Here is an 18,470-nt window from a genome sequence, read left to right as displayed (position 1 = left end):
TGATATTTTCGTGTGTTTGCCCCCCCCCCGACTCCCAGTGTAAAGCACTCAGTGTGCCTCTCTTTTCTTCTTTCTGGTATTAAAATATTTATTTAGGTCTGAATTAACTTTCTCCTCAGCTTCCAGAAGGGATAGGATGTACTTACTAATTATTATTATTATTTTTATGGACAAGATGGCTTTCTAGTTAGTCCCAATCTAGAGTAGTGTAACATGCTAAATTGGATCTCATTTTAGAGTGTCTTGAATGTATGTGGTGGACATAGTGGGATGTATAGTAACAGTCATGATGGGTTTTTTTGCCTCCTTTGTTATGCTTCTTCCTTTGCTATGCTTCATTCTATGTTATGCTTATTTCATAGACGATTAGGTTTGAAATGGAAGATCCTGAGTTTAGATAAACATGACCTGCCAAAAGCAGTTAATATTAGTTCACCCCACTCTGTACCTCTGTGCCATATCTACAGTGAAGTTGGCAGGCATCTTGCACTAGGGATCTGGTCATTTCTGTTCTCCCACCCATGTACCAATACTCTGGTCTTCCTGAACCTCTCTACTATCGCTGTAGAAAAGCTGTGCACCCTTCAGCATATTTGACCTTCAGGCTATGATGTTGTTTTACTTGAGGTCCAGCCTTTGCGGAAACCAGGCAAAAGAGTAAAGCCAGTGTTGGGAGAAGTGCAGAGAACGTGCTCCTTTTAAAAGGGCAGCCTGTTGGCTAATAGCTCTATGGGAATGTGGCCTCTGTTGCCAATCTCTGTCTTTTTAAGAGAAGCTAGGAATTTATTTATTTATTTATTTTTAAAAAGATTTTATTTATTTATTTCACAGAGAGAGACACAGTGAGAGAGGGAACACAAGCAGGGGGAGTGGGAGAAGGAGAAGCAGGCTTCCCACGGAGGAGGGAGCCCGATGTGGGGCTCGATCCCAGGACCCTGGGATCAGGACCTGAGCCGAAGGCAGACGCTTAACCCACTGAGCCACCCAGGCGCCCCGAGAAGCTAGGAATTTAAAAACAAAAACTGTGAAATAGCTAAATTGGTAAAGTTTTAAGTGTTAAACATTATGTATAACACGTTTGCAGACTAAATCTGCCCTCTGGTTTCCAGTCGTGACTCTGGGCTGCCGATCTTGAGGATCATCATTGCCTAACAGCTTTTCCCCTTTTTCTCTTGGTTTTCCTCCCAAGAGGCATGTGCATGATCATATGTGGTTACTCATGACTATTTTTTGACACCTTTCCTTATTCTTCCTTTCAGGTGTGATCCTGTAACCCCATTCCCACTTTGTGCATGGATTATTTAAGCAAAGAACATTGTTGTCTTTGAGCTTTATTTTTTGTTTTATTAATTATGGGCATGTATTCGAGTGTATAATACTTGAATCAGGAAGACTTTGACATCCTCTATCCTTACGCTCTGTGGTTCCTCCTTGGTCTAGCTTTTCTTCCTTCTGGTCAGAGGCACTGTTGGGTCTTGTTCACCATGCCATTAGGTATATGATGAGCTTTATGCCACGAAGGACGCGTCAGAAGTGGTCACCTGGCCGCTGCAGTTTCTGTTAGCTGTGTTGAGTAGGTCTTGATTAATGTGCAGGCAACCTTGATGGACAAGTAAGAGGATTTATTTGTGTGCATTTTGGTCAGTTCTTAATATAGGAAGCCAACTGTCTTTAGTCTCAGCAAGTCAAAATAAGTCAAGATACGGGTTTTTCTCAGTGTAGGACAAGAAGTTACTTTAGCCAAATACCACTGTGTGTTGGCCATTGATGCATAGTAGTTGTTCTTTCTTGACCTGATGGCAGTGAAATTTGTTCTAATGAGTGTTCTAGTGCGATGTAAGCTTTCTCCAGTCTTAATTTACTCCTTCTGCTTCTACCTCGATGATTGCCTTCCTGCTTCTTGATTTCCGTGTTCTTGAAATAGAAAATGAAAAATAGTATCCTGATTCCTCAGTTCAGTTCCAAGGACTGCAGTCCCCAAGCATTTGTTGTGAATCCTGGGCTTTAGCCCAACATAAGATGGTTTTAAAAAGCATGCTTGGGTGGGGCTAAGGGTATAGTAAAATCATATTTCTAAACCATTCTACTTCCTGTATAGTGATGATTTTCAACCAGAAATCGGCAATCAAAATCAAGTTAAGGAACTCTAAAATATGTCTAAGAAAGAGTGTACTTGTGTAGATCTCTGCTTTTTTTTTTCTTCCAGAAAAAGTAAAAAACTTGGGGTCATGGCCTCAAGAATGGCTTGAGGATTCCCTTCACCCTTTTTTTTTTTCAAGTTCATCTGAGATTAAAATAGTAAATGATAGTAAAACTTTCTTTGCTTGTAGGCTGATTTAAAAAGAGGTTGTAGTCTAAACTGCTTGAACTAGCATATTGCCTGTTACATAGTAGGTACTTTCTGAAAGTCTTGTTAACAGTGATTTACATGTAAAAGTCTGTGCTGAGAAAGTTGTCTTAAAGAAACTTGCTCTTTTTTTTTTTTTTTAAGATTTTATTTATTTATTTGAGAGAGAGAGAGAATGAGAGACAGAGAGCACAAGACGGAGGAGGGTCAGAGGGAGAAGCAGACTCCCCGCCGAGCAGGGAGCCCGATGCGGTACTTGATCCCTGGACTCCAGGATCATGACCTGAGTTGAAGGCAGTCGCTTAACCAACTGAGCCACCCAGGCGCCCGAAACTTGCTCTTTATATGGGAAAAAGTTATAGCAAGAAATGGATAGGAAGAAGCTCTTAGCAATCCTAAAGCAGAAAAACTTCAGCTTGTGTTTCTTTGTAATTTCAAATTTTCATAATGAGGCAGAAATCCAGTTTGTTTAAATGAGGTAGCTGTGCATAATCTCCTATTAACTCTCTGGCATGTTAAACATTAGTAAGGAAAATGCTTCATTTTTGCTCAAATATGTGTCTAAGTTCAGATGTTTAAGTTAGAGGTGGTAGTTTCTATGGCAATGACTTTCCCCTTGTATCTTTTTCTTAGATAGCACAGTATTTAGCATAGGTCATTCAGAGAGACTATTATTCCTGGCTGTGGATTCTTAAAGACTGCCTTGCAAGTCTTTGACTCCTCTGGGTGCAGGTGTGTTTTGGAGAAACTCCATGAGGGGTGGGATATGAGTAGATTTTGTGCACCTTGTTTTTCCAGGCTAGCACAGTGTGCCTGTCATGCCCTGTAAATCAGGGATGTTGCTTTTCTGCCCCTGGGTGTCTTCTCTACTCTCCCCCGATACTATTCTATATACCTGACCTTGGCTGGGCTGGGGGAGAGAGGTATTATCTTGTGTTATGCTCTTGGTTTTCCACAATGGTGGTAAGGTTTGCTTATTTTAAACTGTGATGTGTTGACAGTCCCTGTCTTTACCCCTCTCACTTACTCCTTGAGGCTTAGGTTGTTCTAACAAAGGTTTGTACTTCGAATTAAAAAAAAAAAAATGCAGATTCCACTTGAAGCTTTAGCTTATAAGAGCTAGTAGGTGTATCTGGAAAGGGATATGTATGTGTGTGTTGGTGGTGTGGGCCATGACAGCCTGCTATGTCTATCATCCTCTTTATTAACAGTCTGTAGTGACCTTGACTGGCTCCTCAAGGTATATAGAGTTGCATTGGAAAGTTCTGCTTGGCAGGGAATGTAAAACCACATGAAAAGTCACATACAAATTCGCGGGAATTTTTCTTACCATCTTGAATTGCACTTGATGACATTGGTGTTCTGCCTCTTTATGGATCTCTGTTCACGTTTATTGCTGAGGAGGTAAAGGTGAGTATATGGGCTAAGAGAAGCACACGGTATCTGGCCCAACTCGGTGGTTTACAGAAGGCTTCCTGGAGACCTTATGCCTCCTTTTCGTGTGCTGAGGATGTTTCCATTACCAAGAGAAGAAAGGTAATGAGGCTGTGGGCAGCAGCCTGGGCATGGGAGCAACTGCCAGGAGTTTGCTGGAGCCTCCTGTGTGTGAGGTGGAGTGGTGGGCATGCCATGGAGAGCTAGGTGGGAACCTGGTCAGGTTGGGTGTCTCACTGCTGAGCTGAGATGTTGCTTTGTAGGCAGTGGGGAGTCGCTGAAGACCTGGAAAAGAGAAATGGTTATGGGATTCTGTGACCCTTTTAGGTAGACCATTGTAGCTGTGGAATGGAGGGTGGATTGGAGAAGGGGTAAGCCTGGAAGCAGAGACCTCAGTGAGGATTCTTCAGTTGGAGTCTCAGCACTGCTTTCAAATCCCAGTTTCTCTACTTAATAGCTGTATGGACTCCTGAAGTTTTGAAATCTTCATTTGTAAATTAAAGATAATGTATATAGTTCATTTGTAAATTAAAGATAATGTATATAGTTCATAGTATACAAGAAGATTGAGATTTTGTTTGTAAAATATCTAGCTTGAGGCCTTGCCTGGAATAAGGAATCAATAAATGGCTACTTTATTTTCCTTTCCTACTTTTCCCTACCTTCTGTTGGTAGTAGGATTTATTAAATTCTACTATAAGAGGCACTCATAATCTGAACTTCTTTCCTACAGTAAAAGATAACCAGATCCTGGGAGAGTTTAGGAGGATGCCTTGGTTAATTTTATTATTATGTTTTAAATTAAATATCTTCTTAAAATCGAAGTTAGGGCAGGCCTAGAAAAAGAATGTTCAAATTCAGGTCATTTTGAAAATCATGATAGGAGGAAGATGGTAGGAGACAATACAGTTGTATGTGGATCATTTCCTTGATCTGTGGACTGTAGGAACTGTGGCACCATGTGACCCATCTCAGTGTGCACATATTCAATTTAAATTCTAGAGTACATTCATGGCTGAGACTCCTGCATGCCCATTCTCTCTTGTGTTGAAGTGGAAGATGCTTGTGTCATCCTTAGAGTTCTTAGTCAAAGGAACAATGAGGTAGCAGTTTCTAATTTTAAATATTAAAATTCCAAGAGGCTGAGCAGCTGAGCATGAGAAGATGGAGTTGGGGAGGATGGAAGGCATGTGCACTCGCGCGCACGCATGTTTGTGTGTGTGTACACTTTTTAAAGTAAGGTAAATTAAAATAGACAAGGCTGTAACTCTGATGCGAAACATTTAGGCTATTGGCACTCTGTATATTTAAATGTAGTCTTTAGAGGTCTGGGGTTAAAAATTGCAGCAAGTCAAGTAAAAATTCTTATCCTCCTTAGTCACCATTTGTGGCTGTGTGCTAAATGTAGTTTAACACAGCATCTGCTTCAGAGTCCCTGCACAGGAGCTGACAGTCATGGTTGGGCAAAGTCTGCATATTGCACTTTTTGTCCACACTGTTCTCTTTTCATGTTAAGAAGCTCCCAACAAAACTATGTTGCCCATAGATATGGGGGGAGGGGAGCCTAAACGGTAACCTTAAGAAACGGGTAAACACATTTTCTATGGTAACATTTTAAAAGAGGCATCTTCCTTTGTCTAACAATAATGATACTAGCCCTTAGTATTCATTTGGCATCTCAGAATTTGTAAAGTGCTTTGCCATACTCTGTGACTAAATAATATGTATATAATTAAAGATTTAAAAGAAAACAGACCCTTGTAACCCCTCCCCCCCTTACTAGAGTGGAAATAATTTAAAGGCTAGCTGTCTTTGTAGTTTGAGTCTTCAGAATTTTTCTGTGTTAAAATGTAGCCTGTGGTATCCTATGCACCTCCTTTCAACCTATAGGAGATCAATATTGCTTCTCATTAACTTTTTTCTTCAAATATATTTTTTTAAGATTTTATTTATCAGAGAGAGAGAGAGAGAGAGACAGAGGCAGGCAGAGGGAGAAGCAAGGCTCCTTGCTGAGCAAGAAGCCCGATGTGGGACTCGATCCCAGGACCCTGGGATCATGACCTGAGCCGAAGGCAGATGCTTAACTGACTGAGCCACCCAGGCGTCCCAACTTCTCATTAACCTTTGGCAGTATATACATACATACATAAGTAGGTTCTGTATGCACATATATGCTTGCACACCTGCCTCATTGTTCATTTATGCAGTGGGGGGACTTGCCTCAATGTACTGTTTAGAAATCCTTAAGCATTTATTTAAGATGTGCTTTATTTTGGTGATAGTAAGGTAACTTGTGAAAGGGAAATCTAAAGTTGAAGTGACAGTCACTGACAGGGAACTTAAGCACTTTGACTCCTTTCTTTGTTAGAGAGGTATCTGAGATCTGGGATTGGGTGTATGTGCCCACTATGGATATAATAAGCAGACAACGTCTGAGGTTAAGAAAGAGGCCTTACCTGATCTGTAGTGTGTAGTATTAATTTTCTTTTCTTTCTTTTCTCTTTTCTTTCTTAAAGCATTAGTTCTTACATCTTAAGCAGGAGATTAACCAGAAATTTCCTTGATTAACTGAACGTCAGTTCTTGCTCTCCCCTTCTGCCTCCCCTTTATATCCCCTCTAGAAGTGTTGCAAATAACTAGGAGTTTAATTACCGTAAGAAGCCACAGATGTCCCTAGGTGGGTTTTTTTGTGTTTTTGTTTTTTGCTGTTGTTGTTTTTTTTCCAGCTGGTATGTAGCTTTTAAAGAAAATTGTCTTTTAGGGAGGAAGGGGAAGAGGTGGACCAAAGGAAATAAAGTATCTTTCTTAGTGTGAGTCTTGTTTTTTAAGATGCTCCAACTTTCCATACTAAATAATTCATAGTCGTGTTTCTAAATCAAAAGTGTACATCTCTTGGGAATGTCAGTACTTTAAACATCAGCTGAAAAGAAAAATACATTTCATAGGCGAATACCAGTGAGATGATCTACATTTCAGAGAGGAAGGAAGCTTGGCTGTGTGTATTGATCAAGGTTTAGACTCCTACAGTCCTGCAGGGGGCAGGGTGAGAGTCCATTGCTAGTCTCCACAGCACAGTAACGAATTACAAGTTTTTCTGTGTCCACAGGTAGTCGCTCTTTGTTTTCAGTTTCTCTGAAGTTGGAAAAATATTTGTAGCCTCGCAACATTATTAGGAAATATACCTTGTTTTGTTGACATTTTGGTATTAGCCACTAGGGATTAAACACTACAGTTTTTGGCTTTCTGTCCTAAGTCTGGCTAAATGACAGTGAAGAGTAAAATGCTAACCTTAGTGGCAAGATGGAGTATTGTGGCCCTTAATATAATAACACTTGTGAGCTAAAAATGTTTGTGACCATAAACCTTCCTTGTCTTATAGTCCCTTTAAGACTAGGCATAGTTTCTCTTTTGGAGCTTGAATATGACTATTTTAGTGTCTGTATCCTACAGTGGAGCTATGTTTTTAACCTGCCTAATGAAAACCCTCAACTACTGGGATTAATTTGAGGATTTCCAATCAGCCTTTCACAATTTGTTACTACCCTGAGGGGGTTCCCTTTAGCTGTGACTTTAGTGGAAGAATGTGAAGTTAATCCAATTTCTATGTTGATTACTATGTTAACTGTCCTAATTTAGCAATTCAAATTTATCTGCCTATACTAAACAAGAACTCTGCTACAAAACTGTGGGAGTAGTTGATTTTATTCTTATTATGATCATAACTCTTTTTAGGTTCTATAGCCAAATAATGGCATGGAAATTAATTAGTCCCACTGAGGTTGGAATGAAAGAATGAGGTTGGAATGATTCATCACTAGAAGGTAGTGTATTCCAACTTATAACCAGGACTGAGTTAATCCCTGGCTTAACTTTCACTGTTTTGGAGGTGTATAAATGGCTCTTTTGAAGAATGTAGACTGAAAAGCTTACTTCCATTGCACAAAATGTAATTTATTCTCATTACCTTCATGTATTTTTTTTTTTTAACTTTTGGGAGGAACATTGAGATATTTTCTTATTTTGAATTCTGATAGCTTTAAGTAGGTTCTCAAAGGTTACAAATCAATTTCTGATTTACTGACTCTGTTTAGTAAAAGCATCTTTTAAGTTACTCTGATTTTTAAAAATTTTACAATTACTGTTTGCCAAAAAAAAAAAAAAAGCAACCAAGTAAACTTTAAAGACCTTCTTGGCTTTATTCGGTTATTTATGAATTGGGCAGCATCCTGTCTAGCAGGTAGAAAGGAGCTCCAAAGAACTGAACAAAATGGGAGACTTTTATAGGCGGAAGGTATAAGGATAAGGAAAGAGTGAATTACTCCATCTTTCTTTGGGGGACAGACTAGGTCGATTAGGCAGATTACCTCACTACTGCTGACCAGGAAATTCCAGATTTACTAGTTCAAGCTTACATTCCCGGGAGGGGTTGAAACTATAATTTAGGTTAGCTATTAAGTCTTGGTTTGCTGACGTGGAGCTTACTTAGCACAAGTAACTCCATTTTGGACCTGTTTTTTCTCTTTTAACAGTGCCCCCCTTTTGATCAGACTCTCAGTTTAAATGAAAGATGTGATAAAAATTCAAGGCATTATCACCACTCCCAGCTACTACTCTGAAGTTCTCTAAGTTTTTGTTGATCCTCTGTGTGGTATTCATAGGCCATAATGATATTTTCTTAATCTCTGTGATGTTAGAGATCATTACTTCAGATTCACAATTTTTTTTTTTAAAGATTTTATTTATTTGAGAGAGAGAATGAGAGAGAGAGAGCACATGAGAGGGGGGAGGGTCAGAGGGAGAAGCAGACTCCCTGCCGAGCAGGGAGCCCGATGCGGGACTCGATCCCGGGACTCCAGGATCATGACCTGAGCTGAAGGCAGTCGCTTAACCAACTGAGCCACCCAGGCGCCCCCAGATTCACAATTTTTAAGTTGGTCATTCTCTTGGTTACTTTTTTGACCGTTCAGTTTTAGGGAGATCATTTACTTGATGCTTAGCAGCTGTGGACATGCATTTATAGCTTCTTGGAGAATATAGCCTGCTAGGGAGGTAACTATGATTATTATAAGCAGGATAATTCCCATGTTTGGAATGTACTTTGCAGCCATGGTCTCCAAGACGCAAAGCAATCAAACTCAAGTAAGTCAGAGAGACCACATTGAAGGATTCGCCTTTCTAAGTCTAGGGACTCGCTTATAGGATGATCTTATGTCACTGAGTTTGAACTTCCCAGGAGGTGTTAATCCAAGGTTAGTAGGTGGTTTTGGTCACAGCACAGACATCTCCTTGTTGAGCTGAAAGAGAATTAAAGGCTGTCTTAGTATCAAGAATGTCTTTGTCCAGAGAGTCTAATTGTTGGGTACTTAATTGTTTTAGCAGCAGATTCTGCAATACTTTCAAGAGTTAAGGGAAGGGCCCTGACCATATATCCTCATTTTCATTTACTTCTAGCCAGGGGAGCATTGATCTGCCAGTGGAAGCTAGTTTTGAATCATGAATGCCTCCTGATAATTTCCATTTGAGTCTGGCCTTGGATAGGAAAGTGACAGTCATGGAGGCCTATACATTTTTAGAGTCTGCAGACCACATAGATGGTTTTATTCTGATTAGCCTTGCCTTATGTTCCTTTCTTCATACAGAGCCTGGATGCAAGGTTCTCTGCGTTTGGGGTAGCTAACCAGAGACTGGGAAATGGACCTGGGGGGTCTCCAGAACCATGGGCAGATTGGCGTTTTTGATGATAAATCCAGCAGTCTGAGAGGTTACCCCTCTTAGCAGTGGCCTGGGACATACAGATGATGGTGTTATCTGTCCAGCCCAATGCTATGGTGAAGCAAAGAAAGAGAAGACGAAAGGGTTTCATGTTTATTTAAAGTATGAAGTCTTGATTCAGTGTCTTGGGAGGAAGCAGTCTGCATTGATGTCAGCTACTTCTCTTCCTCGGCAATTTTATTTGAAGGTCTCCAGCGTTTGTACAGGACCACAGATGTCAGGCGAAGCCTTTAGCTGTGAAATGTGCGCCTGAGGTTTTAGTCTCTGAAGTTTGGCAGCTATCTGGGTAGTGAGGAGGATCTGGTATAGTTCCTTCAAGGAGATTTTAGGGGCAGTCTTTGCCTTAGTAATTCCAAATCAGAAAGGTGGGAGAAAATTTGAAACATTGGTTTGGGGAGTCATAGCCAAATATTGTAGGAAACTAGAATAACTTAGGACCCAGTCCCTCCCTTCTACAGGTACGTAACCTCAAAGACAATGGGATTAGAATTTAATATCAACAAAGGTGTAAACAAAATTTCTCTGTAGTTATTACCCCCATTTTTTTCCCCCAAAGGTAATCACAGTAAAACTCATTTGTTTGTGTTAAAACTTGGTTGGACATAAGTGCAGCAAGAAGAGTGGTTGGCCATATAAACTCTTTTTAAGATGCCTTTGCTGGAACTTTTCATAAGGAATCTTACATTGAACTCTGAAAAACCTGGAGACCAGGAAGCCAAGCTAAGGACTTCTCATCACATCTTTCCCTACTGTAATACCGTTCCACTCAAAGCTTTGGTAATTTGGTTAGTGTTACCCGTTGTATCCTGGTGCAAGAAGAACAGATTCTTACTGAATTTATGTAAATATCTATATTGCCATGAAACAAATACTTAAGAGTTTCTGGATTTTGGAGGGATTTGGTAGGGAGAAAAACTAAATGTTTGCCCCGTGTTTGCAAAGGTATGCTTTACCAAATTGCTATAAGTCATAAAACAGTAACTCTGCAAAGGACAAAAGGCTTAAAAATGATTTCATGTTTAAAAGATCTGCTGAGTGTTCATCATAATGGAATTGTCAAGGAAGTTTGGTCATTTTTGTAATATACAACACGTTAAGATAACAACTGGAATTATGACTGATAACAATATACCAGCATATATCAGATTTCTTGTGGTTTCATACAATTTCTGGAGTCCTTCTAACATATATCTGTCTATACAAATACAACGTAAAAAAGCTTAGTATTTGGGACTCCTGGGTGGCTCAGTCGGTTGAGTGTCTGCCTTTGGCCCAGGTCATTATCCCAGGACCCTGGGACAGAGTTCCCCATCAGGCTCCTTGCTCAGTGGGGAGCCTGCTTCTCCCTCTGCCTGCCCCTCCCCCTGCTTGTGCTCTCTCTCTCTCTCTCTCTCTCTGACAAATAAACAAAACCTTAAAAAAATAAAAGGCTTAGTATTCTTGACTGTGCTTCCCATGTAATTTTATCACGTAAGTCTAACATCTCCCTTTTTGTAAGGAGAAGAAGTCTTATCTTTTGAGATGTTTCAGGGACCCTCTGAAAAATTCCAAGTTAGTTTGAGGTCAAAAAGACCTCATTTAGAATTTGATTTTGTGAAGTTTATCAAAACTATCAAGGTTAATTAATTGAAAACACTTGGTCAAGTAGATCATAGGTCATTTTGAAACAATACTTATCCATTTAACCGTAGTAACGATTAAAGTTTTTTTTTTTTTTTTTAAAGATTTTATTTATTTGACAGAGACATAGCCAGAGAGGGAACACAAGCAGGGGGAGTGGGAGAGGGAGAAGCAGGCTTCCCGCGGAGCAAGGAGCCTGATGGGGAACTCGATCCAAGGACTGTGGGATCATGACCTGAGCCGAAGGCAGATGCTTAACGACTGAGCCACCCAAGGTGCCCATGATTAAAGATTTTGAATGCAAATGAAGAAAGTTAAATAGTTGTAAAAAAACAAAACACAACAAACCCTTAGCTCTTTTAATATGGAAGACAGATTTCAAAAATAATCAAAGACCTGATAAAAATGACATGAAACACAGAGAATTATTCTGACAAGACACAAAATCTTTGTTTTCCAGGGAGAGTGCTTAAAAGGTAAAGAAAAACTTATCACAATTTCTTATCAGGAGCAGACTAGTAGTCCCAAGAAAACTTTGTCTTTTTAGCAGATGAAGGAAATTTGAGTACTAATTTTACATAAGTACACTACTGATTTTAAAGATTACTTTTATAATCCTTATAATAAATTCATTTATTTTTAACCAACCGATCCAAACAAGGTAAGATTCTCTTTCTCTCTTCCCAACTTTCTATTTAATTTGTCCTTTATTTTCCCCTTTTCCATTTATGAAATAACCAATTTTACTTTGGGAAAATATATTTCATTTTTCCTTAACAGAAATCCGTCTTCAAACCTCATGTCTTTTCTAGCCAGAACAAACAAACAAAATCCATATTCTCCTTTCCTTGAATACATAGTTGTTTCTCTTACTATTTCTAGTCATTTTAATTATGTATGTTAGAATTCTTAATGCTTAAAAACCTTAATTTCTAGTAAAAATAAAGAAGTACACAACTGTGAATTGTCTTTTAGCATTAGCATTCTGTGGCTTGGCAAATTTATAAATACTTTTTATAATTTTTGGAAACATATGTTTCTCATAGTAAATTTCTCAGCATGGCACAAAACGTGTTTACTAATAGACCCAAAATATCTCTAGTTCCTCTGTAAAGGAAGCCAAAAATGGATAAGCCCATTTTTAGTAATTAATGTTCTTGTGTTTTATCATATTTGGAAATGATTTTGATATTTAATGACTTCATCATTTAATTTAACTTAGCAAAACTGTAAGATTTCAGGTTACCAAGAAAATTTGGGGAGACTATTAAAAAATTTACCAAAAACTTTTATCTTGCTTACCCATCTATTTAATTTACTTGTTCTCAATAATTATGTTTAGATTACTGTATGAAAATTTCATCATACCAAGTTATTTTTCTTGCTGACAAGTTTTATAACAGAAAACATGAACTTATTTGACTGATAAATCCAGGTAGAATAAAAGTTGTATATCTGCATTATATTCAGTGTTGGTAACTCTAAAGGTATGTTCATTTTAATTAGACCTACAAATTTAGCTATAATACTGAATATTTTCCTACATCCACATGAACTAGAAAAGTATTTGGGTTAGTTTCTGTTAGGTTTCTGAGAATTTTAGGAACACTTTAATTCATATCAGCACTTTGTTTTCTTAAAGTCAGTTACATAGAGTTCTTTTACAAATTAATTTTTGGCAATACCATCTGGAGGTAGAAAATACTACACATGTATAACATGTGTAGACACATATGAACATGTAGACACACATAAACAGATGCAAACAAATCATATAGCTTCTATTTTAAAATTACTGCTGTAAGTCAGATATAATAATAAAAAACTCCCTAATTATGAAAGAAGTTGGATCTAAGTTGTTCTGGTAGGTGGGATAAATTGAGATTACTTGCTTAGATGGTGAAAGCTTTTTTACTAATATTTGTGGAGAAGACATTTAAAAGAATTTTACATTTTGTCTTAAGTTTTAATTGACTTTTCCTCTTCTGTTGTTTTGATAAGAATTATCTTCCTGAAGTTTGTCCATTAACTTGGCAGGTTTTTTTTTTTTTTTTTTTTAATGGTCTCGTAACCTTTTTAGAGTAGAAAGACCATTTAGACAGGATTACTAGAATGAGTACTTGAATAATGAAGGATACAGGGGAGCAGTAGGAGTTGGAATTCATCTTATAGTCTTTTGTTTTAGGCATCTTTTATGTCTTTGTCATTAGCCTTTTACAGGGAGTGAAGCTATTTTGAAATCTTGAAACCTTTTGGAGGCTTCTGCATATCAGTTAAAATAGGTATCCCATTATGTTTGCGTAATCTGGGAGCCCTTACGTTTTAGTGCACGTCTTAAGTGATTTTACTAATTGGAACATTTCTCATAATGGCCACTGTAATTTCCCTGATGGGACTGGCAGCAGTTTGGTAGGACCCTTAACCACAAGTGGAGTGCAACTCACATTTCTGTCCAGCCATATCTACCTCAAATGGGGTGCACCCCGTTTTTCTGCCCTGTAGTAGTACTTTGGGACCCGTAACCTGATGGTTACCAAGCTAAGTTCTCAGGACATAACACAATGAGCTTCTCTAATTCTAGGTTATTTTTAGTAAGATTTTGTTGTTTATGTAGATATTTACAGCTTCTGGGATCTTAGTTCTTAGACCTTAAAATAAGCAGGTATGCTGGATTGTGGTTGGCTTACCTTTTTAGAATTTAAGGATTCTCTTTATTATTTAGTTTTAAATTTTTAAATTTTTTAAATTTTCTAATTTTATTTATTTAATTTATTTTTTAGCTAAACCTTTGGATCTCTTGGAGCCAGACTGATAGCTGGAAGGGATGTGCATCTGAGTTGGGAATTTGGTGATGTTTTACAGTGTACCTCATTGCATGGAAAGTTTCTTGAGGTTGGCAGGTGACTTTAGTATTAATCCAACCTGTTACTTAACTTGTTACTTAGCTTATCCTAACATAAGAGTCTTTGAGTTAGGTGGTGAGTGCTCTGACAGCTTTTAAATGCTTTACCTGTACCCAGCAATTTTTGTGGCCTCCCCCCCCACCCCGAGATTTCCATTACAGTAGCCTTTATCTACACAAACACAAGACAAATGTGCACCTTAACACACTGGCAGTAACCAAGAGATGTTACTGCAGACTGGCCGAGAGAAGGCCGTGTGTGCACAATCAGCAGTTCCCAACCTGGAACTGGGGAACAGACTGAACCAGCAGACTTTAAGAATGAGAAGTGGGGGCGCCTGGGTGGCTCAGTTGTTTAAGCAACTGCCTTCGGCTCAGGTCATGATCCTGGAGTCCTGAGATCGAGTCCCGCATCGGGCTCCCTGCTCGGCGGGGAGTCTGCTTCTCCCTCTGACCCTCCCCCCTCTCATGTGCTCTCTCTCTCTCATTCTCTCTCTCAAATAAATAAATAAAATCTTAAAAAAAAAAAAAATGAGAAGTGTGTACTGGACTGGGTTTCCAAAAAGGGAAATTGTGGACTGACCCAAGGGCAAGGGGCTTGTATTCCTGCTAGCAAAAGCTGACCTGCCTTCATCTAGAAACCCAGTTAGGTTGGGAGCTTGATGCAGGCAGAGGATGGTGGTCGAAAGTAAAAGGAACTTAACCATGGCCGTTGGGAATGGTGACAAAGACCTAGAACTTAAGGGTTCCCCAAGTACTACTCCTGTGTTTTTGTTGCCCTGGATGTCATCAGAAGTTCACTTCAGATCTTGTCACTGCCACCAAATCAAAACAAACAAAAACAAAATTCAACTGAATAAACTTCAAAGATCTTACTGGCTTTATTCAGCAATTCCAGAATTGGGCAGTATCCTATCTGGCAAACAGAAAGGAGCTCCAAAGAGTGAACAAAGTGGGAGTCATATAGGAAGGGGGCAGGGACAAGGAAGAAAGTGGATTACCTCATCTTTTTGTGGGGGACAGAAGGGGTCTATTAGATGGATTACCTTACTAGTGCTGGCCAGACAACTCCACATTTACTAGTTACAAGGTTGTATTCCTGGGATTTGAAACTGCCATTAGGTTAAGAATCAAGTCTTGGTTTGCTGATGTGAGGCATAGTACAAGTGACTCCCATTTTTTAACTTTTTTTTAAAACATATTAAATCACTGAATTCTTCTATAATGAATCCATACATAAAATGAATAACTCTTGATTTAATATTCATAAACTCAGTTTTCATGTGTTGGATTTCCTTGTGGAGAACTCCCTCCTGCTAACCCCTTAAGACAACTTTCTATAGAAAGCCATTCCTTTGCTTAATTATCTTATATTCTTAGTGCCCAGGTCTTTTTTTTTTTTTTTTTTTTTTTTAAGATTTATTTATTTATTTGACAGAGAGAGAGAGTTAAGAAGAGCAGGAACACAAGCAGGGGGAGTGGGAGAGGGAGAAGCAGGCTTCCCGCCGAGCAGGGAGCCCGAGGTGGGGCTCGATCCCAGGACCCTGAGATCATGACCCGAGCTGAAGGCAGAAGTCTAACGACTGAGCCACCCAGGTGCCCCAGTGCCCAGGTCTTAGTAAATGGCATTGATGGTTGGTGAGCCTGTGAGAAGTTAGAATCAAAACTGATTTCTTGATCATGGATTTAAACAGTTTAATGATACAATTAAAGTAGCACATTAGTAACATCGTGTTTTCTTCTGGGTATATCCTCTTCTCTGGTGTCAACCTGGTTGGAGTTCCTGGCTTTCTATATCAGGGTTATTGCAATTGTTTGTTGATAGGTCTTTCCTGTTTCCAAAGTTGCAGAGTCCTCCCATACAATCATATGTGATTTATTTTTACAACAGCCACATGCTGTTGTTTTGCTGAAAATCTTATGGTGGCCCCTGATGGGGTCCAGGACACACTACCTCAAAATATGGCACATTGGCATATTGAATATCTTAAGTTGAAGGAGTTTGAGAAACAGAAGCAGAAAGGTCACCCTGCCCACCACCCCCTTTTCCCCTGAAACAGGTTCTAAAACTATATGTGAAAGATACCCACACAGTACTGGGAAGAAGGAAGACGTTCTTACCACCAGAGACAGGGAATTTGGGGCTGAGAAAAAAGTACAAACGAACCTTGTTAAACTAAACCTTCTCTTCCCAGTCACTTCTTCATCACTTAATACCCCTAGCCCCAACCCCTTTGTCTTGTCAGTTCTTCACAAATTTATTCTTAAAAGCTTCCTGCTCTGGTCACTGCTTTCGTTCTTCATTTTCTTGTGAAGGCTCCCAGGTACATGTAAAAGTTTAATAAGATTTGTATGTTTTTCTCCTGTTAATCTGTCTGTGCTAGTCTAATTTTCAGACCCAGCCAGGGACCCTAAGAGGGTCAAAGAAATGTTTCTTTTCCCCTAAACCTCCAAGGCCCAATATGGCCTGGCCTTACTACAACTCTTTGACTCCTCTCCCTCTTACTTATTCTGGTTTCATCCTGGATGGTCTCTGCCTGGAATGTGCCTCTTCTGGATATACCCCTAGGGACATATTTGTTTACTACTACATCTGTAACAAATAACCATAATCTTGGCGCTTAAAACAATGTGAATTTATTATTTTCCACTTTTGAAGGTCAGAGCCCCCTGAAGTGTGGGTCTCACTGGACTTTGATCAAGGTGTTGGCAGGACTGCATTCCTTTTGGGGTCTGTAGGGGAGAATGTTTTCCTTGCCTTTTCCAGCTTTTTGAGGCTGCACACACTTTGGTTGGTGGCTGTCCCCCATCTTCAAAGCCAGTTGAGTCTTTTTCATGCTCCGTTACTCTGACACTCTCCAGCCTTCCTCTTAAAATTAAGACAACTCTTCTGCTTACACTGGCCCTACCTCGGTAATTAGAATAATCTCCCCATCTTGGAGTCATTTGAATAGCAGCTTTAATTCTCTCTGCAATTTAAATCCCCCTTGTCATGTAACAATATATTCACAGATTGCAGAGATTAGGATTTGGGCATCCAGGTGAGCTATTACCCCCCCACAGTGGCTAGTTTATATCTCTTCCAAACCTTGCTCAGAGTTCACCTTCTTCAGGATGCCTACTTTTTAATATTGGAAACTGCCCCTCTCTACATTCTCAACCCCAGCTCGGCTCTAAATTTTCTTTTTTTCCAAAGCTCACTTCTTTATAGCTGTTACACTATTTTCTTATGTATGTTCATGTGTGGTCTGCTGCACATAGCCCCTTTTGCAAATGTACATTCCAGGATTCATCTTCATTACTGTATCTCAAGTACTTAGGACAGTCCTTAGGTTATGGGAGTTGCGTATGAGTGTTTGATGGATGAATGACTGAATGAATGAACAATGTGTGAAGCTTAAGCAAATCTTTCTCACCAGAGCTTTGCTTTTCTCTTGCCCAGCATGGATGCCTGAAACGGACGTAGATTGAAGGGAAGGACTTGGGACTCCTAAATTCATTAGCTTTACTCGCTAACCTCAAAGGTTTTAATCCTGCCAGCTCTTAGAACTACAAAACCTCAGAAAGAGTGGTGTCGGAAGGACTCTGTAGTTTGTCTGTAGGAGTCATAAAGGGCCAAGACACTGAGAAATGTTGGTGTTCACTGCCAAAGAACATTCTCCCTGTGACTCCTGCAGCTGTCCATTGTATTGTCTCTGGCAGCTCTTGGACCCTTTGTTAGCCCCAAGGCCAAAATTCTGAGCTTGACAAGGCTGAGGAATCCATAGAGCCTGTGAGGCAGCTAAAATGGTTATGGGGTGAGGTGGGGAATTGACAGGGATTCTAGGATTGAGGAAATCACATGAGGTTTAAAACCACAAACCTTTATTATTTTAGGAAGGACAAAGGAAAGTGAAGAGAAGAGGTTTAAAGAAAACAAACTGATGGCTGTAGTTGACACATCAGCCCCATAATTTTAGTGCTTGGTTGAGTTCCTCTGTTGCTTAATTCAGTAAAGCTGAAATACATCCTGAAAATGCCATTTTAGTGAAAAGATAAAAAATTATTATGTGGGAATGGTGTCTGCTAGGTAGATAGCCCCATCAGCTGCTTACCCAACTCTCATCTGTAAGTTCTCATTACTCTGCTGATTATTTTCAGTGCTTTAGTTCCCTGCCTTGGATTCCCCAAAGGAAAATGCTTTTGGGCCGAAGTTTGTCTTTATTTTGGTAGTTTGTCCTCTTAAACTTTAGAGACAAATGCCTTCTGTTCACCTTGTAACTTGGTTTTTAGAGAGGTTTGTGGTCAGAGGAAAGACTTTGCACTGTCCTGATTCTGTCCTGGTGCTCCGCTACTCAAGGTATTGAGAGCCCACTAGCTTGCAAGGAAGTGTCCAGACCAAAGTCACTTTCAAAG

The 18,470-nt window shown here is 39.5% G+C and overlaps 1 protein-coding gene across 3 annotated transcripts in view; it reads left to right on the top strand.

The window, feature by feature from the left end:
* The window catches only part of ELAVL2 (ELAV like RNA binding protein 2), a 140,550-nt gene that overhangs the window by 48,979 nt on the left and 73,101 nt on the right, over window positions 1-18,470 (top strand). The window contains exon 2 of one of the 3 annotated variants that reach the window (XM_064579174.1): window positions 13,954-14,065. The exons of the other annotated variants lie outside the window; for them this stretch is intronic. The gene's annotated coding sequence lies outside the window, so the exon portion shown is untranslated. The remainder of the gene's footprint in view (window positions 1-13,953; window positions 14,066-18,470) is intronic. 3 annotated transcript variants of the gene reach the window in all.

This window comes from Mirounga angustirostris, unplaced genomic scaffold, assembly GCF_029215605.1.
Source record: "Mirounga angustirostris isolate CCGP_5_RB_7025 unplaced genomic scaffold, mMirAng1.0.hap1 SCAF_15, whole genome shotgun sequence".
NCBI classification, from domain to species: domain Eukaryota; kingdom Metazoa; phylum Chordata; class Mammalia; order Carnivora; family Phocidae; genus Mirounga; species Mirounga angustirostris.
This window is presented reverse-complemented; position numbering and strand designations above follow the sequence as displayed.